This window comes from Convolutriloba macropyga, chromosome 12 (genome assembly GCF_964194025.1).
Source record: "Convolutriloba macropyga chromosome 12, txConMacr16.3, whole genome shotgun sequence".
Taxonomy (NCBI): domain Eukaryota; kingdom Metazoa; phylum Xenacoelomorpha; order Acoela; family Convolutidae; genus Convolutriloba; species Convolutriloba macropyga.
The window spans coordinates 43773988-43796968 of record NC_134479.1 but is presented as its reverse complement, the minus strand read 5'-3'; the positions used below and the strand labels follow the sequence as shown (position 1 = coordinate 43796968).

At 34.4% G+C, this 22981-nt stretch overlaps 1 long non-coding RNA gene across 1 annotated transcript; it reads right to left on the bottom strand.

Moving 5' to 3' along the window:
* Positions 1–21315: 21315 nt before the first annotated feature.
* Positions 21316–22327, bottom strand: LOC142350267 (uncharacterized). The gene is made up of 2 exons (XR_012760871.1): positions 22208–22327; positions 21316–21850 (listed from the first exon to the last, which is right to left on the bottom strand). It is a non-coding gene; the product is annotated as an uncharacterized LOC142350267 (long non-coding RNA).
* Between the last annotated feature and the right edge of the window lie 654 nt (positions 22328–22981).

Here is a 22981-nt window from a genome sequence, read left to right as displayed (position 1 = left end):
CCACCAGTCATGTCCTCGCGTATTTTATCATGTAACTCCTTGTCACTTTCAACAAATGGGAATAATTTGTGATTTGTTGACTTGTGAAGACAAATGTTTGCTCAATTGGGGAGGGTACATCCGAGTTTTAACATTTCGATTCCTTTGTTGTGGCAAAATTCCATCTTTTTTTGCATTGCTTCCAGTGTTAGAACAACATACTTGTTGTTCTACCACTTGACAAAATCTCTAAATGAAGACATTTGCTCTTCCTCCCAAATCACTTTCAAATAATTGTAGTTATCGACTCCAGATGGGGGAACGTCTTTCAGTCTCAACTTTTTCAGAGCTTCTTGTTGAGATAGTCCACTGTTCAGAAATTTTGTAAAATCAGTGAATTCTTTCTCCAAGGCGTTGTGATCCTTCAATTTACTGAAGAAACATTCATAGGGGGGTAGAAAAGTTGCGTCAATTTATTTGGGGAATCGAACCATTCATATGGGAAGAATCCTTTAGTCTCGCTGGTCTTGTAAGCTTTGAGGAATGAATCGAGAGATGTAGCTCCTCCAAGGAAATTTAGAAGATCAAGGAACTGAACGTCACCGAACTTGAAGGAAACAAAAAGATTTGCCTTTTGGATAACTGTAGGTTGAATATTCCGTTCATGAATGAGATAAGGTAGAAGATAGGATTTGATGAGATTCAAATCGTACTTTCCACTGTTGAACCCAAATACAGGTAATGTGTTGATATAACGCTCAAAGTGTTGTTGCAAGTCCGAAAGTTGATTTTTCTGCATTTGTAGGAACTGAGTAGACATATCAGCTTCCTCTTCTTCCTCCTCAATACACGCATCTGCGAAATCAAATGCAGGAGTTGTGTGACCTTTCCTTTCGTTCAATTTTTCAAAGATGGCTTTAACTCGGCTACTGATTATCTTCTGAATTGAAGCAAATTTTGTTTACATTTCGGTTTTACTCTTGTTGGCTAACTCCTCAGGAGCTTCGACAAAAGAAACAATCAGGTTCTTAGGGTCTTTGTCACATAGAAACACAGGTTCTTCAATCAAATTGGAGGAAATGGAGACAGATATTGGCTCATGTTTCCCAATCCAAGTAGTTGTATTTGTATCTTTTAGCTCTTCGGTGGGAACGCAGATAGATTCAAAGTCAAAAATAGCCAAGTTTTTAAAACAATTTTTGATCATCGTTGTAAGAAATACCGAATGCATCGAGTTTATCAAACAAACTCTCTCGCAGAGTATACACACTCTTTGGGTGAATATGCTGTACTCGGTCTTTGCAGGATTTTAAATGACGGTTGAAATTACTTGCGTGCTTTATAAATATATCGCAACTGGGACAACGAAATCGTTTAAAGAATGTGTTAATATCATCCACGTAGCATATATGGTTGTTGAATTGCAGTAAGTTAATATTTTTCTCATACATTTCAACACTTCTTCTCGCAAGTTCTCCGACAAATTCTCCTTCCTCTATATCAATATCATAAATAAAGATGTTATGCTTTATCGCATTTCCAACAAACACGAGGTGGTCGATTGATACTCCCCTGAAGTTGATTGCGTCATGTCCAGATTCATGAAGAAAAGCACTAAACAAATTTGATGCACTCGTTTCCAACTCAGATGATCCGTACAAATGAACAGCTATAGCTCTGAACAGGCAAAAATAATCTTTGTAAGTCTCACCGTAACCGTTCGATACAAGACAATTCACATCTGGTCGTCTAAGTAACTGTTCAGGAAGAACAGCATCGATACATCCCATTGGAAAGTTATTTAGGAGAGCGCAGAATATTGTTACGTTAGTAGTCAAAGCAAATCACCACTTTGTATTTTCCCTCTCTTGTGCGCACGTCTCCACTAGATCCATTTTCTCTACTCTGTCTTGAAGAGAGACCAAGTCTCCTTTTGAGCAGAGCAAATGAGATTTTTCAAAGAAAATGTTGTTCTCATGCGCATAAAAGTACCGATACTCGTCTGTGTCCACATTGCGCAAGATAAATCCAAGAGCCAGATTCACTTTGGCAGCACAATTTAATTTTTCAAAAATTTCTTTTAGTTTCTCGTTGATCTCATTGGGATCGAGATTGGACAATTTGAAGTTGAACACTCGATGTCTCCCATTCTCCATTTCCGTATCGTCAGTGAAGTGCTGGCAAGCACTTGGTTCCTGCTGCAATTGCTCGTTGTTCAGTCTAGCTCCTCTGATTCTAGAACTTCTTTGAGCTTTCTACTAGATTTGGATCCTCTTTTTGTTGAAGTTCCATGCTTTCTCCTCTTGTGTCGTCGAAGAGAAGAGAAGCTTGGGAACTCTTCCAGACACAAAGTACACACAGTACTAAGTTTAATATCTTTCGGGGCATGTTGCTTGGCAAGGTGATAAATCAAGTCTTCCTTCTTCTTTGTATAAAAATTAGGACATTTGGGACATGATAAAGTCCCACTATCACAGGATTTCTTCTGTCTGGCCATGTTTAGTTTAGCAACCATTTTGTTGCACTTTGGGCATTTCATTGGGAGATTTCTATCGAGAGCAGGCATTGTTATGTTAGTTCAAGAAGAATTGAGTAAAAGTCAGGTAAATTGCGGAACAACTGAATCTGAAAAAACAGAAAGTATAATGATTAAAAGTTGCTATGTAACTTTGAGCTACTCGACGATGACTCATCACTTCCATATATGGAAATGACGTCATGTCTATTTTTAGATTCAGGCATTATGAGAGAACATTCAAGAAGGAATATATGATCCCGATTGCGACAGTTCTACATATAATTTACTAACTTTCTGCTTAAATGTATAAACTCATTCCGTGGCGAATAATCCGAACTTTACATTTTCTCATTTTCTTCTCACTCTTATTTGTTAACCTTTACTTGAATTTTTCCTTTCCACCACAGATTTTTTCATCAAAGAAAATACAACAAGAAAATTACTCTTTAAAAATTTCCGATTGTTACAGTATTTTGAATAGATGTAGTGTGTATCTCAAATATTGATAAAATTTACTGTCTGAGATCAAATTTAGTTTTTATTGAAAATAGAAACTAGCGCATAAATGTGCTTTCAAAACAATCAGAGAGAGATCAAGAAAAAATTTCCATCTGTTATTGAAGAACAAGTTTACGTTGTACAACTTAATGTTGTTGTTGTAATAGAACCTCCCTTCCAATCAGACTTCAGCTTTAGAAATCTAATTCTCAAGATAAACGATATCATTCTATGCATTGCTTTTCTATTTTTTTTTCTTTTATGTCAACAGGGTTTTTTTTTGATACTGTATTCATTTGTGAAAAATGTTGATCAAGAATCACTTACAACTTTTGGAAAAAATTTATAAAAGAAAGGAAGGAATCGCTGATGCTTACAGAGTAGATGAAATTGATGTTGATTCTTATTTCTTTTACAATTTCTTGGACGTTTTAACTCAAAATAACAGAATCATCCGATTTAGTAAAGGATTCGAATATGCAACCTTCTCTATCAAAAAATTCGAGTTTGATGACTACATAACAAAACAATCTTTCGATTTATCGTCAGAACTACACATCAACAAGTATGAAATGCTTTTCATTTTGAATTTTGTTCCAGAGATAATGGAACAGTACAGAAATCTGACTCAATCTAATTATATCCCTATTCCTGAACCAGTAACAATTACTTCATCTCTGCAGAGTGCGCTGTTCTTTCATTATTACAAGGACTACAATGCAGAGGGTGTAAGAGTACGATTTGGAATACGACTCCCCAACATTTATATACAAAAATTTAGTTCCAAACTTGGAGAATTTTCCGAGATCAATTTAACGAGATGGAGAGAATTTATCAAAGCTTGACTTTTTTGGTAAATTACGTCAACTCATTTCCTCTAATTTATCCATCTTTGGCTGTTAATTAGTATAACACGTGCAAAAGTTACCTTCTCTGGTCACTATTCAATATTGAGCTTACTTGTTTCGTATAGTATTGTTAGATTTTCTATGAGTTGATTCCTTCTTTGGTAACTTTATCACTGATAAATTTCCTTTTCTGGATAATAACGTCACTTTTTCTGCTAAACATTACCCTTTTTGGAAATTCTGTTCCCATTGGTTGGAGTTTAGTATAAATAGAGCTGAAAATTCATCCAACATCACTTGCTTTCTCTTCTCTTAAAACAACATCACCTCTGTCTCAACTACCTTTAACTCTAATCCTTCTTCTCATCTCACCACACTGAGAAAGGGAATTTAGAGTGCAGAACAACAGTCTTCTCTACTCAGTTTCTTTCACAGAGGAGACTGCTCGGATAAGCATCAGAGACCTATCGAATGGGCACTACGAGTCAATTCTAACCCTGCTTATTACAGTGTGGCACATTTTTGAGCAACAGCGACAACATTTTGACACATTTCATCAGGGACAGGTTCCAATCACGGAGAATCAGCTTGGAACTCACGCAATGGGTCACGAAATTGCTGTGATCAGTGGACATCACTATCCTCACGTAAATGGAACAGATTTTCCCGACAACTACGTTCCTGGAAGCATTCAGTACACATTTCCGTGGGAGGAAGGACAGATTCCCAACAACTGGTTCAATACACCAGAGACAAGTCAAGTATCCAGTCCAGAGCCGCAAAACAGCCTTCTCCAGATAGTTAGCAATGCTGGCAGCAGTGAACAAAGCGAATTGAGTGTCGATACTAGCACCACGTGGTCATTTAACGATCTGGAAAACTTCGATCCAGCTCAATATTATGGATCGACTGATATGTCGACTACACCGTCAATGACAACCACCTCCATAGAGGACAGAACAGCTCACAACCCCATTGTGCTGACTGATGAGGCTCCGATAACTCCCATAATTGTTCGACCTACAGAACCGCCAGCAATCGTTGAAAGAGTCCGTCCATTTGGCAATGAAATTCAAATCTTGTCAGAATACGTTGTGAGAACTCTTTTTGAATAAATTTGATATTGTAAACTTTATACTTGAATTCTTTTAAAGTACTTTGTGATGTATTTATACTTTTGTTTTAATTCATTTCTTTTGAAGTTGAACTATTTCTTTACTTCAAACACTATGCAGGCTATTTTCAAGCAAAAACACAGCAACTTTTGTCAAAATTTTATAATTACTTTGATTAAATTTCTGCTTCTTAACGAAAAAGTCGATTTAAAAATTGATTTTTAAGAAAATAACTGAATTTTTTTTCGATTTTTAATAGAAATCTTTGTTTTGAAAATTGATATTTATTGAAACAAAACAAGTTTGAATGTTGTCATTTTAAAATGTAAAGAAAATTTCTTTTTTTGCGCAATATCATACCGTAAAACGAAGAAAAATGAATATTTTTTTACGTTTTTAAATGACATATTTTGAAAATGTTTTCGACATTTAAGAAATTTGTTAGAACTCAAGATTTGATATTTAAGAGAAATTGTTGAAAAAATTTTCGATTTTTAAGAGAAAGCATTGAAAATTTTTTCGATTTTTAACAGAAAAGTTGTTTGAATTTTCGATTTTTAAGAAAAGTTTTTGTAAAATTGATTATTATCAATACGTTCTTTCAAATTATACAGACAAATACAAATCACAAACAAAAAATTCTATACTTTATTTTCTAATTTCAAGATACAAAAGATGATTATCAATTATGCCATGTCCATCTAACAAACAATCAACAATCTTTATAAGTTCACTCTCATACTTTGAAATTCTAAGGGAATGCACCCTATCTAGAAAAGATGATCCAAGGGTTTGAGTGCTCGCATTTCTTTGCTCAGCGCGTAGTAGGTGACGCTTGAACTTCTTTCTGCTCAATCTTTTTTTTAGATATACTGGGCACTTTTTCCACGTACTTATTCTCCAAGTTGTGCTTCACCGCTCTGGTTAACTGAGCAAAGACCAGTCCTGACTCTTCTTTAATGGAACCAAAGAACTGGTGTTTATAGAGTGTGTACAAGCAATCAACTTTTTGATAAACATAAGACAAATTTTCTAGTTTCTCTAGTGTCTCCTTCACTGAGGATGAAATGAGAAGAATGTGTTAGCAACAAGTCTTTAATGGACAAAAATTGTCATTATGAGTAGCAACGCAGTAATTTTTAGTGAGTAGATAAGGTTTATACTCCTTAACAGATACAGAAAGGAATAATGTCTTGTCATTATAATCTCTGTAAAATTGAGGAAAAACCTGACACATTATTGCTGCCATTTCTATATGGGGATAACAGAATAGAACCTATATAGGTAAACAAAAAGTACGGTAACGCAATTTTTTCTTTTTTTAGAGGTTGCAATTTCTGTTTCCATAAAAAGCTAAAAAATCATTTTCATAATCATGCAGATCAAGAAACAGAAGACTAAAAAAATTCGTTATTATACTTGTTCAAAATATTTCAATCACTATTTTTCTTTAATGCAACACAGACGAGCTAAACACCAGGATCCGTTTGAAAATCTGGTTAAAAAATTTGCGAACCTCAAGATTTCCGAATAGATTACCATATAAGGAAATAACGTCATTTCTCATACCTTTTATGGCTATACATGAGGTCATTACCATAGAAGGAAATTTTAAGTTATTGAGAGGATTTGCATACAAATACAAATCATTTATTTTGTTTTTTACTCTCAGCTCAAGTTGTTGAAATGTCTCTCTCTAAAGTATCACCCTTTCTTTCGAGTGCTCCTTCAATGTACACTCAATCCTCACCAAAACCAGGGACTGATTCGGTTCCTTTTTATATGGACTTTGGATCCAATTCAAAAACATTTGGGAGATTTACTATGTCCCAGATTTCAAGAAACGGACAAATTTATACTGAACCAACCTTCCAAGTCTTTAGAAAAGACAAATCTGGGACTTTTGAAAAGTACCAGCAACTGCGAATTGGAGACTATGAGTTTAAGAAATTCTGCTTCCTCAAGGAGGATCTTCTCAATGGATAACTGGAGATGAGAGAAAACCAGCCTCAATTCGACAAAATATAGGCATGGAACACGTGCTGGAACAGTGTCACAAAGTGAGAGAGATTAGCATTGGACGAAACCGCAGACTCTATGTTACTTTCCTCCAATACATCAAGGACAACCCAGCTTCAACTTATGTACAAATTCGAATTTTTTGTCGAAAGGAGATCAGCGAGTTCAAACAAGTGACTTATATCAGTTACACTCTGGATGAATTCAAGGAGCTGATAAAAAATTTGAAGAACTTTTCAACAATATTCAACAATGTACATTTCAATAAATGTGTAAATTTATAATGTATTTGTCTTTTTAATTCATATTATTTGAATCATTTTTCCTTTTTTCAACCTGAAAATGAGTTGGAATATTGGTTCCTCCAGAAATATTTTTTGAGTCTAAGAAATAATCAAAAGTATTCCACGTTATACTTCACTACGAACTAAAAAAGTCTTCTTATACAGTTCTTGAAGCTCTAAATTTTCCCCAAAATTGATAAACTTGACAGTGAGTCCAATTTTTCAGAACTAAAGTGGTTTATTCATAACAGATTACGACGCACTAATTTAATATATCAATCTGAAAAACAAGAAATATCCATTTCACAACATCGTTGGAACGGAGTTCAATGGAGTTTTTTGACAAAAATTGAACTAAAAAAAGAGGAATACAAAAAATTATTGGAACTTCTTCCTGACCTTCTTTCTGATGTAGAGACTTTCAAAAAGACTAGTATCATTTTGATAAATAAAGAAAAAATTGATGGATATTGTCACACTTCTAAGCATTTTTAATTGTTACAGTAGTATTTTTCCAATGTTTCCCAACAACGAAAAACGAAAAAACTGTTTCCTGGCTGCATGTAAAATTTGGGATCAAAACATTAATTTGGAGGAAATTGACCAAAATTTCCCCCATGGAGGACTTATTGGTTACGGTAATTCAATTCTGGACTTTTTTTAGCAAGATCGAAAGTGTTTCGTTTACATGCAATTTTACACGATTCTGCTGGAGCGGTTAAAGCAACTACAAACCAAGGACCGGGTTATTGTTACAAGTTTCCTCAAATTCCAAGCTCATGTCTCTTGGGTCACATTACTGGTCTGTTCTTTTGTATCTTTATAAAAATTTGTCATCCACATATTTTCCAAATGTTAGACTGTTGATCATTTTTTGAAAATCATCCCAAAAGAAAGAATGACTCTCGTTGTACTAGATATTGAATGCTTAGAAGGAAAAATTGTCAAAGATTTGGGAATCTTTAAGGACGGAATTGTACTTGGGTACAGTTCTTTCCCACCTAAGGACTACAAACCGACTTTTCAAGCAAAATGGAATACAAAAAATATGCACGGTATAAATTGGAACCATGGAAAGCTTGATTATTCTGAGCTGGCTTTTATTATACATCAACATTGCTCACCAACAACAGAGTACTTTGCTAAAGGACTTGAAAAATGCAAAATTTTATCACCCTACTTGTGTAAGGGTGTTGAAAATTTTGATGATCTTGGTTGTCCGAAGGCTTCCAAGCTATTAGAAAACGATGATGCTGAATGGAATTGCAGCAACTACCATTATCGACACAAGAAGACACATCTTCACTGTGCAGAAAAGAAAGCATACGCTTATGGGAAATGGACTTTGAAATTTTTTGATAATATTTAATTTTTGTATTCGTGATTGTAGTTTATCATTTTCGTTCGTATTTTTTTTTCTCTGAAATTAGTATTAGAAAATGAGTTGGTTAAAAAATATCTACTATAAATACTGTGTTCCCATATTTTATTATTCTTTCATAGTCTTGCTCCTAACGTTGGTACTTTTTTCATTTTTGATGCTTTTTCTCACAGATTCCTTTGACGGAACAATATTTTGGCTGTGTGTTATGTTTAGTTCACTTATCTTTTTGTTAATTTTTGGCATTTTTAATGTTGTTTACGTTTCAATTCAGTTGCACAGTTCCTTTACCCCTAGCGGAGAAGATAGCGTATAAATGACTGACCACACTGATAAGGGACTTCAATTAGGTAATTTTGTCTTTGATGACAATAATCAAGAACGTCAATCTCGGAAATGTTTTGGACAGACGTGTAACCGGTCTTTAGTAGTTTTTCTGTCCTAGTTTTTTTGTCATACTATTGATTTTAGCTTGTTGTATCGTAAGAATTACATTAGCTGAGACTTGTGAGGAGACAACAGTTTGGATTGCCATTTTGTCGAGTACAGTTGGATATACTTTACCTTCTCCAAATATATGAACAAAATAATTTCCACAAAAGAACGAGTTTTTATTTCATTGGTTGGACCAAGTCGATCGGGGAAATCTCATCTCATCCATGATTGGTTAGTTTTTGGAACTTTTCAACCAGATTTTGACAAAATTTACTATTTTTTATCAACACTATCAATCTATTTACGGACTAATGTCAAAAAATATGAAAAACATTGAGTTCGTTCAAGGTGTTGATTTTGAGTTGATACAGAATTTAACTAACAATGGAACAAAGTATTTACTTATTTTTGATGACTCTTGTGAAGAAATTTCTAGTTCAAATTGTGAAAATGGCTACTGCTGGTAGACAAAAAGGTTTAAGTACAGTGTACATAAAACACAATCTCTTTCATCAAAGCAGACTAGGAAGGGATATTCAACTACAGATCACCCATACTGTTTTTTTCAAATCACCCAGAGACGTCTTACAAATCAACACGCTCAGTCAACTAAAAGACTGGTATACCACAGCAACTTCAGTTCCCTATGGTCATTTATTTATTGACTTGACTCCAAAAACAGTCGACTCTCTAAGATACTGTACTAACAGTGGTTCAACATTTTATTTTTTCTACCTCAAAGCACGCAACAGATTACATTTTTGAACGATGAGCACACAACATCGCTCTACTCTGATCGCGTTCCAGAAATATTACCAGAGCTTCAAAATAACTTTTCTCAAAAATTTTCCCAAAGACTTCATCCAGTTTCTAAACGAGTGCATAGTAAACCTTCTAAGAGGAGAGCTAAGAGAAATTCAAAAACAAGAAGTTTTAAAGTTCAGAGAAGAAATTCATCTTCATATTTTAAAAAGAACTAGTCTCAGTAAAAGAAGACAGATCCTGAGCTCCAAAAAAATGATCAGTCTTATATCAATTTTAACTCCTTCAATCATTAATCGTCTCTCTTGAAATGGATCAGTTTGTTTTAATTCCTCAACAACTTTATGATCAAAAAATTAGGTTATCACCTCAAAGATTGGACAAACATAACGAAAAACAGGATTCGGTTCCAAAAAATTTGGAAACTGTTAATAGAAAAGTTAACGCTAAGACGAAGTCTTCCAGCAACGAATCACTTATCAATGAAATTTTAAATTCACCTCGCATTAAGCTATCCCTATCTGACTCCACTTTATTAGACGGAAGAGATACAAACGTTGCATTTGTCGATTTTGTTTGCGCTCCGAAGAAAAACGTTGAATGTCTTGATATTTATTACACAATTCTTGACGCAATTGGCTTAAATCCATATAAAATTATAAACAAAGATGCCAAAAGCAAAGAACGAGGAAGCCGGATCCCTTTCCAAATTTGAAAAAGCTAAGCTACAGAGGTTGTACAGGGAAGGAAAAGCCGCATATGGGTCAGTTCAAAACCTTCAGAAAGCCAGTAGGTTGTCAAAGAAAAAGGTTACTGATTTTTTATACAGAAAGAATTCCTACACTAAATTTCGACAAGCGATTGGACATTTCAAAAGATTACCTGCTTCTGCAAAACGCATCAATGAGATTCGGTGTCTTGATTTGGCTTTTGTGGATAAATTGTCTGAATTTAATAACGGTGTGAAATACTTATTGATATGTGTTGACGTCTTTTCTCGGTTGGTTCGTGTTCAATCAATGAAGTCAAAATATGCCTCTGACGCTGTAGCTGCCTTTAAAAAGATGTTAAGGATGAACACTAAACCTTATAGAGTGTGGGTTGATCAAGGTACTGAGTTCGGGGGAGTATTCAAAAAATTTTGCAAGAGTAAAGACATCAAAATCTACTCTACAAGAATTGAAACGAAAGCTGCTGTAGCAGAAAGAGCAATTAGTTCTTTAAAAAACATTAATTATCGCTACATGGAGGAAAACGGTGATAAATACGTTCACAAAATGGATAGTTTTGTTAACATTATGAACACAAGAGTGAATAGATCTATAGGTAAATCCCCCAAAAACGTTAAAAATTCAGATTTTTTGTCATTTTTTTTATAAAAACCCTATTATTGAGTACAAAAAACCACGCTTTAAAATTGGAGACAAAGTAAGAATCTCCAAGTACGATATCCCATTCAGAAAAGGTTAGAAGTCTCAATTTACAAGTGAGATTTTTCAAATTGTTAAAATTGCGACTTTCAAACCACCAACCTATAACCTTCACGGACAACAAGGTGACGAAATTCTAGGCAAATTTTATGAACAAGAACTTGCAAAGTGTATCATTTAGAGATGAATTCTCTTACTGTAGAGTTGGTTTCGAATGCTTCTTTTGATTGTTACCCAAATAATACACTAAGTTCTTTTACAAACTTTCTTCCGGAACAAATTAATCTCGAAGGAGAATGGGAGGTTGCAATTACAGAACTATCTTATCCTTCCTTTTACCAAAACATCACGGAAGGGAAATTCTTCTATCTAGATGAAGCAACACCGAATACAAAACCATCAGACTATTACACACTTGATCCAGGTCTATATCCTTCGATCTCTGATATTGTAAACGAAATGAACAAAAAAATTCAGGAACGTGAAAAGTATGAAAAAACACCAATCAGATTACACGTTAACAAAATTACACAGCGAATTACTTTGAGTCTTCCCAATGAGAATTCTTTACTTGTTATTTTTAGTGCCGATCTTTGTCATGTCTTTGGATGTGAAGAAGCTGTTTATGGGATGGATGTTTTCATGAGTGGTGCTGGTCCACATTTTCCCAAGTTCCCTTATGACATTGTACGAATACATACCTTGATGATATATATACTGATATTGTTGAATATAACATTGTGGGTGATACAAAAGCTGCTCTTTTACGATGCATTCCTTTCATATCAAAGGTTAAGAATGGAGACATCATCTCAACTGGGCAGTACATGAATTATCAAAATTTTCCAAACCTACAATTTAAAAAAATTCTGAAAAATTCATTCCATAGCATAAAACTAGAGCTCCGAGACTCTTATGGTGAAAAAGTACCTTTCAACTCTGTTGGAGTAACTAGAGCAGTCCTTATGTTTAGAAAAACTTCTGAAAATCATTTTTAGAATTAAGACTGTAAAAAATGGTCGCTGATAGTGATTAACCGTATTTTCGCGGATATGCCAGACAAAGGGGTAGTGGAGCTGTAGCGCAAACAATTGGGAGGACAGCAATTCCGTTTTTGAGACGATATGTTGCCCCAGCAGCAAAAAGAGTGGGAGCTGATTTAATTGAAACGGCTGCACCTGAAATTGGAATTGTTTTGACTGGGAAGAAGGAACTCAAATCTGTTGCTGCTGATGTTGGAAAGAAAACTTTTCGTAAACAGCTAGGTGCAGGAAAAATAAGAAAGCGTCGCATTATTCGTAGATCACCTCCAAAAATCAGTCGAGGTCGTCGAACAAGAAAAGATATATTTGCTAATCTAAAATGAATTCTAGATCAACAAACAATTCTAATTTTCGATGTGGCCACTTTACAAACTCTTGCTTGGAGACTTTTGACAAAATTCCTGTTTTGAAACCAATTGAGTCTTCTCATGTTCAAGAAGTTTATCCTAGTACTTCACTGGATGAAAGCAGCATTGAATTTGAATTTGAAACAGATATAAGCATCTATCTTTATATGAGAGATATCCACCTTCAAATCAAAGTTGGACTACAAAAGGGAAGATTGTTTGATGACTTTATGAAAAAAGATGAGCATGGAAAACCAAATATGGGTATGTCTTTCACAGATGACGATTTACATTATCTAACTCACGTCAACAATATATTACACTCACTTTTCTCCAACTGTGAAGTGTATCTGAACAATCAACAAGTGTACAACTCGAATGGTCTCTATGGACACACGGCTTTAATTTCCAATGAATTTAATGCTTCAACGAGAAATAATAAAGGTATTTTGGCTTTTCATGGATACGAATTTGAAAAAGAACCTAGTGTTTATGAGAAGAGCCCGTTTATAGACCGAGAAGAAGAACTTCTGCTGAAAAATGGAAGCACTTACTGCAGTAAATTAGCTATTGATTTATTCCAATGAGAAAAGTTGTTGCTTCCAAATACAAAAGTTAGACTGAAATTGATTCGTGCCAAACCTAATTTTTACATGATTTCCTATAATCCTCACGTTTCCCTTAAGGTTCTTGACTGTTCCTTATTTACACGACGCGTGTTTGTTAACGAAGTGTATCACCAGACTATTAAATATCAATTAACTAATCAACCTGCCTGTTACAACTTTATGGAAACAATTGCACGTACATTTATTATTCCCTCAGGACAGAACCAGTTTGTTCAGGAAAACGTTTTTAACAATGCTCCAATCAGAAGAGTAGCTATTGCGATGAACACCAATTCGGCATTCACAGGACATTTTCAAGAAAATCCTTTCCATTATCAGAAATTTGGTCTGCGAGAACTTAGAATTGTTCGCGGAGGAAGAGCCATAGTATCACTTGATACAACTAATGACTGTAGAGCATACGTTACAACAATGAAAGCAATGAATTTTAACGAGGAAATTCCTGCGTTACCGAATCATCAATTTCAGAACCACTACATACTGGTATTCGATCTCACTTCACTTAAAGATGCTGGAGAAAACATTCATTATCCTGAACTCAGTGGTGAAAGTATTCGATTGGAAATGTTTATCGATCGTTCGCTAAGAAACGTGACAGAAATAATTGTTATGGGAGAAAGGATGACCACTGTTAAAATTGATCAGTTTGGAACTGTTGCTAAAAAAATCTGAGATTTCGCTTTTGTCTACGATTATATAAACTTTGTTGGAAAATTTGTAGGTTTATCCTCTTTATCTTGCTGTTGTTCTCTACATCGAAATAACTAACTAATGGATGTCAACTGGGGTAGATTAACTTCAAATATATATATTTATCTTCCTTTGCTAATTTTCCTTGGACTTTTTATAATTTTTGTTTTGTTTTATCCCAGCACCCAGGAAGAAACGGTCGAAAAAAATACAAAATCCAAAGATTGTTGCTTCGCACAACAGAACGAAAGTTTTCAACTTGATTGCTCTGTCATGAATTCTTGTACAAACGGTGCTTGTGAGATAAAGAAAAGAAAACTTATTTGTCATGGATAACACCTCACTTCGTGACATTATTGAACGTATTCCAGAGCTCAAATTCCGGTATATTGGATCCTTTCCAGCAGATTTTGTTCCTAATTTACCCAAATTTAGTTTTGCAATCATCAACACTTCCCCAAGCACTGAGGTTGGTGAACATTGGATAATGATTGGTCGCCTCAATAGGAACTATTACTATGCGGATTCTCTAGCACGAAAAGTCACACATTACAAATTTTTGAATAAAAAGTATCAGAAAATGATACACAGACCACCTCAGAAAATGCAAAACTTGTGTGGGTTCTACACTATTTATGCTGCATTTCATCTATTTCAATTTTTACAAACAAACTTGAACAATGTTCATGATGTGCATCTACTAAATTTTATTAGTTATTATATGTAAGATTGATTACTGGGTTATACACTAAGCTGATGGTCAATAAAGTCGACATTAGTTTTTAACAATTGTACCATTTACTCAGTTAGCTACGCAAGTTTTTCATTTTTGTCGACTTTATTAACGAGCTCGGCTAAATGTACCTCGGTTTTCACTTATATTGATATTAATTTATACCTATTTAATGTAAATGTTCGAGTGATTTTGTAGTTTGATGTGCATAATTTATACTGTGTCTGTTATTTATAACTTTTCCAATTCAATTTTTTAAAAAAAGATGTCATTTTTAACCAATCAGAAGAGAGTATTTGGAATTTATTGAAAAAACTATAAACTGATAAAAATTAACATACGTCTATTATTAATGGAGCGGATCCTAATTATCTAATCCAGTAAGCGCGGATCATTACTAGCCAAAATATTGACCCCGAGCGACAACTATGACGTAATTTTAACCCAAAAACAGAAAATTTTGCAAAAAACTCTGCAAAAATTCTGTAAAAAAGATCCTATTCCTAATCTTAATACATGTCAACGACTATAACTAATCTTAATACATGTCGGCGGCTATACGTAATCTTAATACATGTAGCCTATACCTAATCTTAATAAATGGCGGCGGCTATAACTAATCTTAATACATGGCGGCGGCTATAACTAATCTTAATACATGGTGGCGGCTATTCCTAATCTTAATACATGTCGCCTGTACCTAATCTTTATACATTAAGACCGCTATACCTAATCTTAGTACATGCTAATCTATTCCCAACTTAATACATTAGGGAAGACCCTAAGCTGTCAAACCCGCTATAACCAATCTTAATACATGGGGTCTTCACCCCCCCCCCCCCGGGGACTGTCGCTCACCCTATTGCTACTTACCCTTTATACCTTATAAAAAATTTTGTTTGTTAGCTTAAAGGTTTATGAAAACTTTTTTTTATCCTCAACAACCCGCCTCTATATATTTTCTTCTGTTTTGTTTTTCTATTGGTTTTTCTAACCTTATCAAATGATTACGTTTGTTTGCGCCATAAAAGCAGCTATTTGGTTGATTTTCGGGTTTCAACCATCACTGACAGTGTCAGTGTTGAAAAGTTAAGAACTGTTGCTTTTCAAGAAAAGAAGGCCCTGGCTGAACTTTGTTAAATTTAATGAGTACTGCCCCTCTTATAAACAGACCCGAGGTTCTTAGATTTTTACAAAAAAAAGAATTATGAATGCGAACGTTTGACGTGTTAGTGTTCAGGAGATCAATGTTTTCATTAACTTGTGTTTAGTGAGCATCAGAACTGAATCGGAACGTTTTCAGAATGATATCACTTTGCAGTGCTGATTCAAAAGTTTTGAGAAGTGTTTTTGCCTTGATTCTGAAACGTCTCTGAATCAGAGCAAAATAAGAAACCTATGATCTCTGAATTGCTCTGAGTCAGAGAAAAATTTAAAAATTTTTTTTGTTCTGCTCTGGACCACAGTGAAATTTGGAAATTTTTCTCAAAACTACCGACACACACAAAAAACTTCACATCATTTATTTAACTGTTCTTTAAACGGTTTTTTGAGTTTAATCGCTTTCTGAACAATTTTATTGTGGAAACATAGGTAAACTCTGAACACTTGTGGGGCTCAGAACCCTCCTAAAAAATAATTGTTAATTCAGGATGTTAGTGGTTTTAAAAAAAGCGTTCTTTTTTGCAATTTTTTGCTAATTTTCAACAACCTTTGAGGTATATTCTGTTTTTTACATAGTCTTGTCCTGTTTTTCTGTTTGTTTTTGCCTTGTTTTCGTTTTTAACCACTAAAAAGCATGGGTTTTTTTATCTTGCTATACCATCATCAAAAATGAGGAAGAACATAAAGCATAATGGAAAATCTCAAAAAGTCGGTTTTAACTGGAGTTGAGAAAAATTCCGACAACCTATTCCATAGTTTTTTTTCAGTTTCTACAAGTTTTGTATGAATTTATATTTTAGGGACTTGAGAGCGAAGCAATTGTAAAACCTAGTTTGGCTCATGAAAATAGTTGTGAAGTTAATATATTTCAGACAAAAATCAGGGTCTGATTCAGAAACTTATTCAGAGTCTGAATCTGAGTCTGAATCGGAAAAAAATCAGAGTCTGGTTCAGAGTCCGATTCAGTCTCAATCAGACAATATCAGAGCAAAATTTGACTTGAAAAAACTCTGAGTCAGTACTAAGTTGTTTCTGAAAAACCTCTTGAATCTGTACTGAATTACTCTGAAAGATAGGTACGGGACAAACCTTTCAGTCATTTATACAAATTTTAAGGCCGTGAAACTGTAATCACATCTATAGCAAGCAGAACAAATCATATTAAAACTACTTAGGATCTTAAATGTGAATATCGAAGTATGTGGAAACAATATTTTCGTAAACTGCGTAAAGTTTTGTGCCATGAAACAGCACCAATTAATCTGACATAAGTTTCTGGTAGACATCCTTCTGCTCACAATTTTCGGATGTAAAAAGAAGGGCAAGCCATACATCTAAACAACAAGGCGCCTTGATGTATAGATGTATTGCTACTTCGCTCCTTTTTTATCCGAAATTTATGTGCAAAAAGATGACTACCAAAAATTATTATCAGATGATTTATTTCAAAATGTACGTCTTCTGGTTTCTTTTATGAATTATAGATTGAGTGGTGATTTTCGTTTTCAGAATGGTTAGTTTTTTTTCCCGAAATTGAAAACACTTAATTTTAGATATAAAACAAACCCCGAAGGAAACGAAACCTCACTTGATCGTTTAAAGTGCAGCGCATTTGCTGCGTTTGACGAGGCCTGGCGGGCCATGACCATGATTTAGTGGAACCATGATAAGATGCGAGGTATTTTTCACTGTGGTTTCAATCCAGTCTGTAACAAGGGTCTCAACCCTCAGAAATTGTATTCCCTCATATCTTCAAATCTTCAATTCAGAGCAATATCTGATGACACGACTTTTGCTACCATTACAGACTGAACAAGTCAATGTAAATTGCCGCTATGTACTTTGGTCCACACTTTCTGTTATAGTAGCAAAAAAGGTGTCATCAGATCTTGCCCTGACTTAAATGTTTGAGGGCATAAAATTTTTGAGTGTTGAGACACTGGGTTCAGACTGGATTAAAACCACAGGAAAAAACCTCGTAAACAAGCATTCAAGTTAAATCTTAAACCTGGTTTGTTTACGTTGTTTGGTTGTGATAGCATCAAATCGGGGTCCCACGTGTCACTAAATCATAACCACGGCCCGCCAAGTTTAGACAAACGTACCAAGTGCGCCTTGACACAATTAAGCAAGGGCTCATTTCCTCCGGGGCTTATTTTACATCTAAAATTGCGAGCTTTTCTCGTTTCGGAAACCGAAATTCACAATTCTGAAACTGACATGAAAACAAGTCAGTTTGTGATTTCATAAAAAAAATCAGAAAGAGCAAAATCTTGGGATAAAATACAAACAAACAAAACATAAGTTTTTACAAGCCAATCGTTTTTCTTATAATGTCTTATAAGTCAATAACTCACCTTGTATGCTTTTCCCAATCAAAATTTACAGCTCCTTCAAATTATTTAACGAATTCAAATGTTTTCAAAATTTAACCGTCAGTCAACTTGAAAGATTTTTCAAGTAACCCACTCATTCTGCACAATGAAAACGATTTAAAATGTGACCTTGGGATTTTAAGTACTTCAGAATCAATACTCCCCGACTTGAGTTTCAGTGCTGATCCAGCAGACTTCAAGAGAAAAAACTTAATTCACTTCTGACCTGACACACTGCAGCTCCTGAAGGTTTTGTGTTTCTTTATGCGCAGAATTTCTTCATTATGCTTATATTAAAGAGTTCGCTCATGTTAAATTTATCCTCTGTAGTCTGAAAGATACACATATCGCAAACTTAAGTCTGTGCAATATAATTTCATACTGTTGTTGCTTTTAACTGGTAATTAAGATAGTAGTATAAGCCATTTTTATTTTAGTCTAGGCTGCAGGTAATTACCACAAAACATATATAGCATAGTGGTTGCAACCTTTTACACAACTTAACTTTCAAAAATTCCCTGCGAAATTTCGAATCACATAAAGCAGACCATCCCAGGTAGAGTTGGCCACACCGAGCTGATCTATCGCCAGACCATCTTTGGGCGCACGCATAATCTCATTGCGCTTGAATCGCATGTTCTGGAAAAAGGCTTCAAGCGCACTTTCGTCTGCACAATGGTCTGGAAATTTTCTGGGCAGAGGTCAGTTCGGTCTGGCCAGAGGCTTTTTCGAGCGCACACTAGTCTGATCAGAGGCTGATTTGAGCAATTTCTGTTTTCAAGTTTTTGTTCTTTTACTAGCCGATGAGGTCTCTGCCATGAGTCAACAATGCAGCAGCATTCTGAACAAAGACTCATCGAGAGTCTGATGGGTTGATCAGTAACAAGGGGTCCAGCTCATTGCTTTGATAATTGATAATTGTAGATGAACAGCTCATTGCTTTGAAAAGTTTGATAATTGTGGATGAAATTGTTATTAAGCAAAGCTGTCTAAGTTCATTTAATCAGTCAAAAACATGATTTCATGGCATATTCAATAATTTTTTTTCGGCAATTGGATTTTTTGTCATTAGAAATACTACTAGAATTGGCTTTTCTGAATGCATTAATGAAAACATCAATTTTCATGAAATGATTATACTATAACAACTTTGACAGATTTGTTCATGTTCCAATCTATCCTCTGATAAAAATGTTTAGAACTTACCTCAGTCTGAGCAGACGCAACTTCTAGCGCACTTTATCCCGACCGAAGGCAATATGGAGAGCTCTTCAGTTTGATCAGAAACGATTTCTAGCGCACTTCAGTCTGATCACAGTCGGATTCGAGCGCACTCTAGTTTGATCAGAGGACAAATCAATCTGCTTCGGCCTGATCAGAAGTCACTTCTGTCTTTGATGGCTTGATATGAGGCCATTTCGGTCTGGACCTCAACCTGGGTTGTTGGCGGGAGTTAAGCTGAACACGTTTTTTTTTCATGTACTAACAGTGACTATCTTACGCTGAAAAGTTGCTATGTCATTCGGAATTCTGCGGTGGTACTTGTAACCTGCCAGCGTGAAGTTTTACATGAACAGAGTTCGAGATATTCAGAAAAAAAACAAAATATCTCTAGACTGATTCAGTGCTGATTCAGCGCTCTGCCACCAACTTCCGAGCTTATATAATGCAAATATGCTGATATAAGCAAAAAAAATTCATCTAGTCAGCCCAGAAATAAAACAATTGAAAATAATAAAAGTTAAGGGAGAATTGGAAAATTTTCCCACATATTCTGTTTAAAAACATAGTACAATACGAAAATTTAAGCATTTAAGTTTAAGTTGCGGAAACTGTTGCGGAAACTGATGACAAGAACGTTGATAACACGGAAAAGAGTTTTTTTATACTAATGCTTACGCATGCAGCCATTTTTCCCTTGATTTGGACAAATGAGGAGAGTTAATCACTATTATTATTATTATTATTATTATTATTATTATTATTATTATTATTATTATTATTATTATTATTATTATTATTATTATTATTATTATTATTATTATTATTATTATTATTATTATTATTATTATTATTATTATTATTATTATTATTATTATTATTATTATTATTATTATTATTATTATTATTATTATTATTATTATTATTATTATTATTATTATTATTATTATTATTATTATTATTATTATTATTATTATTATTATTATTATTATTATTATTGTTATTATTATTATTCTTATTATTAGTAATGTATGTACAATCAAGTTCAATCAATTTAAAAGGCATCAGTAAGTAAAATAGAAAGTTCAAAATTTCGGAAAGATGAGTTGAGGCTCCTGTTTTACATACAGAGTTTTTTTCCTTTAAAACCAATTAATTGCTCTTGTTGCTGTGAGCCATTTCAAGTGCCGGGAAGGGCTTCTGCTGGTGCTTGCTTTTACTATTTTTCTTGGTGTTCTTGGCTAGCCTCGTAGAAGTTGATTAGTTCGTCGTTTTTCTATTCGTGGTAAGATATCAATAATTTTTTATTCAAAGTAAAAAAAGTCGTTTATTAAAATTAAATATTCAAGAAGTAATAAATATTGAGAGTGGGAATAGTAGATAAAAAAATGAATGAGGAGAGTTAAACTTTCAGCGCAGCTTGGTGAAGTAAGTCGAAAACTTGTTGAGGTGATAGTACGGCACCATATGTTTTAATTTGAACCGCAGTAAAATTCTGTTAACAGTGGGCTACATTAAATTGAAGTTGAATTAGTAGTTAAAATTTGAAATCGGCCAAGTTTGCTAATATTTATGACAGTTTCGAGTACTACAAAAAGAATTATTTAAACAACAGTTTTGTATAACAACAGTTTTGTATTATGCGGCCTGATGAGATGCTGCAACACGTGTGCCAATTTTTATTTTTCACAGGGTTGTGAATATCTTATCCGCTGCATGAAAGTGATGATGCGTTAAAAGTTGTCATACCTTAGTCTCATTTTATGTGAGTGAACTGCGCAAGTTTTTCCAATATAATCATCTTGTTTCGACCGAAAATGTGTTCTACCCTTGAGAGAAAAAAGAAGTGTTTTAAATTTTAAATTCAGTGTTCATTGAAATTAGCGTCAATTAATGTTTACTTATGTTAAAATATATAATAACTTTAACTGAGCTCTATTAGTCGAACCAGAATTATAGCATAAATTTCCAATGCTAAACATTTTCATTCAATATTGGAGCAAATTGAGAAAAATAGCTCATTTTTAAGTAATAAGTTCAACTAGCATCTTGAATCTGTCCTTTGAGCAGCAAGTGAAGGCTAATTTCTTCTCTTTCCCAGGCCTATTTGATTTGGTTCTTCCTTAACTTCTGTCAATTTGCAAAATCCTAAGCGTAGCATAGGTCATTGGTACACCTCGCAGTCCCAGGGCAATCTGAGCTGATACGGCAAGATCTCCTCTCGCAGGAACCACGGGGAACGTTGCATGTCATTGCCGTTTCACAAGAAGAGTCTGAGTGACATGATCCATCCCAAGAGGGTCTCGGACCCCCCGCAAATCCCCAAGTTTCATCCACACAGAAGAGGACAGCAATTGCCAACACAGCTAGGAAGAGTTTCTGTAACCGAAAAAAACAGTTAACAATAATAGACTTCATCAAAGCCTAAAAACAGAAAAAGTATTTGAGCTTTTTTTCTTTTGAAACAAGGAGAAGTAATGTTTCCAAAACCCGTTGTACTAATATGTTCAAACGAGTAACTTTGTACCTGATACGAGAATCTAATACTAAAGACATATATGACAGGTTGATTCCTGAAACTAGTAATTAACAGTTATCAGCAACGATTACAAAAAAAATTGAATCCAATTCTCAAGTTAGTGATAAAAAACACTTTTGTTCAATGTTGCGCTCACGAATTGAAGCATAAATGAAATAAAAAACTTTGCAAAGTTTAAGAAGCACTTTTGAGCTTACCATTTTTCAAGCTTTTCAGAAGTTTGAACTAGTTCTTCAGCGTCTCTCGACAATTTCTACAACAGCGGCTTTTTTGAATGACAAATGCTGAAGAACATCTAATTTTATACTTGAAATCCCCGCAAAAAATGGACTGCCCCGTGAACGTTTGACTATTATCAGAAGTCACGATTATGAAATGAGATTTTAAATATAGAAACGTCTAATTTCTCTAGTAGAAGTCACAAATCTTGAACATACCTGACCTGTCAGGCCGCTTGATAAAGAAAGATTTCGCATAATGACAAAATAGACGTGACCATATAAATATTGAAGAGCTAGAATTCGAAGAAGAGTTACTTATATCGACTTGAGTGAAATTTAAGGTGACCTTAATTAGCGAAGCGATGAAGTTGGTAGTTTAATCTACTTAATAGTCAGTCACGTCTCTAATTCATAAAAGGAACCGAAAGAAAATATGACATAAGTCGATTGTTTTCATTTTCTGCTGATTCAAGAACAACTTTTTTTCAAGATCTAGTAAACCATGCAACGAAATAACTCTAAAAAATTTCCAATAAAATCTAAAGAACAGCGACAAAATATGCTCGAATGCAAGAACAATTTGCAATTACGCTCCAATTTGCATCGTTTGCTTGAATGCAATAGAAATTACCCCCTTTTATGAACAGTATGCTTTGCGAACAGAATTCAATAATGTTTTTTTTTCATTATAGCGTCCAAGGTTGCGGAATGTTCCTGATAGTTTAAGTTAAAAATAGTGATTAGTATCTT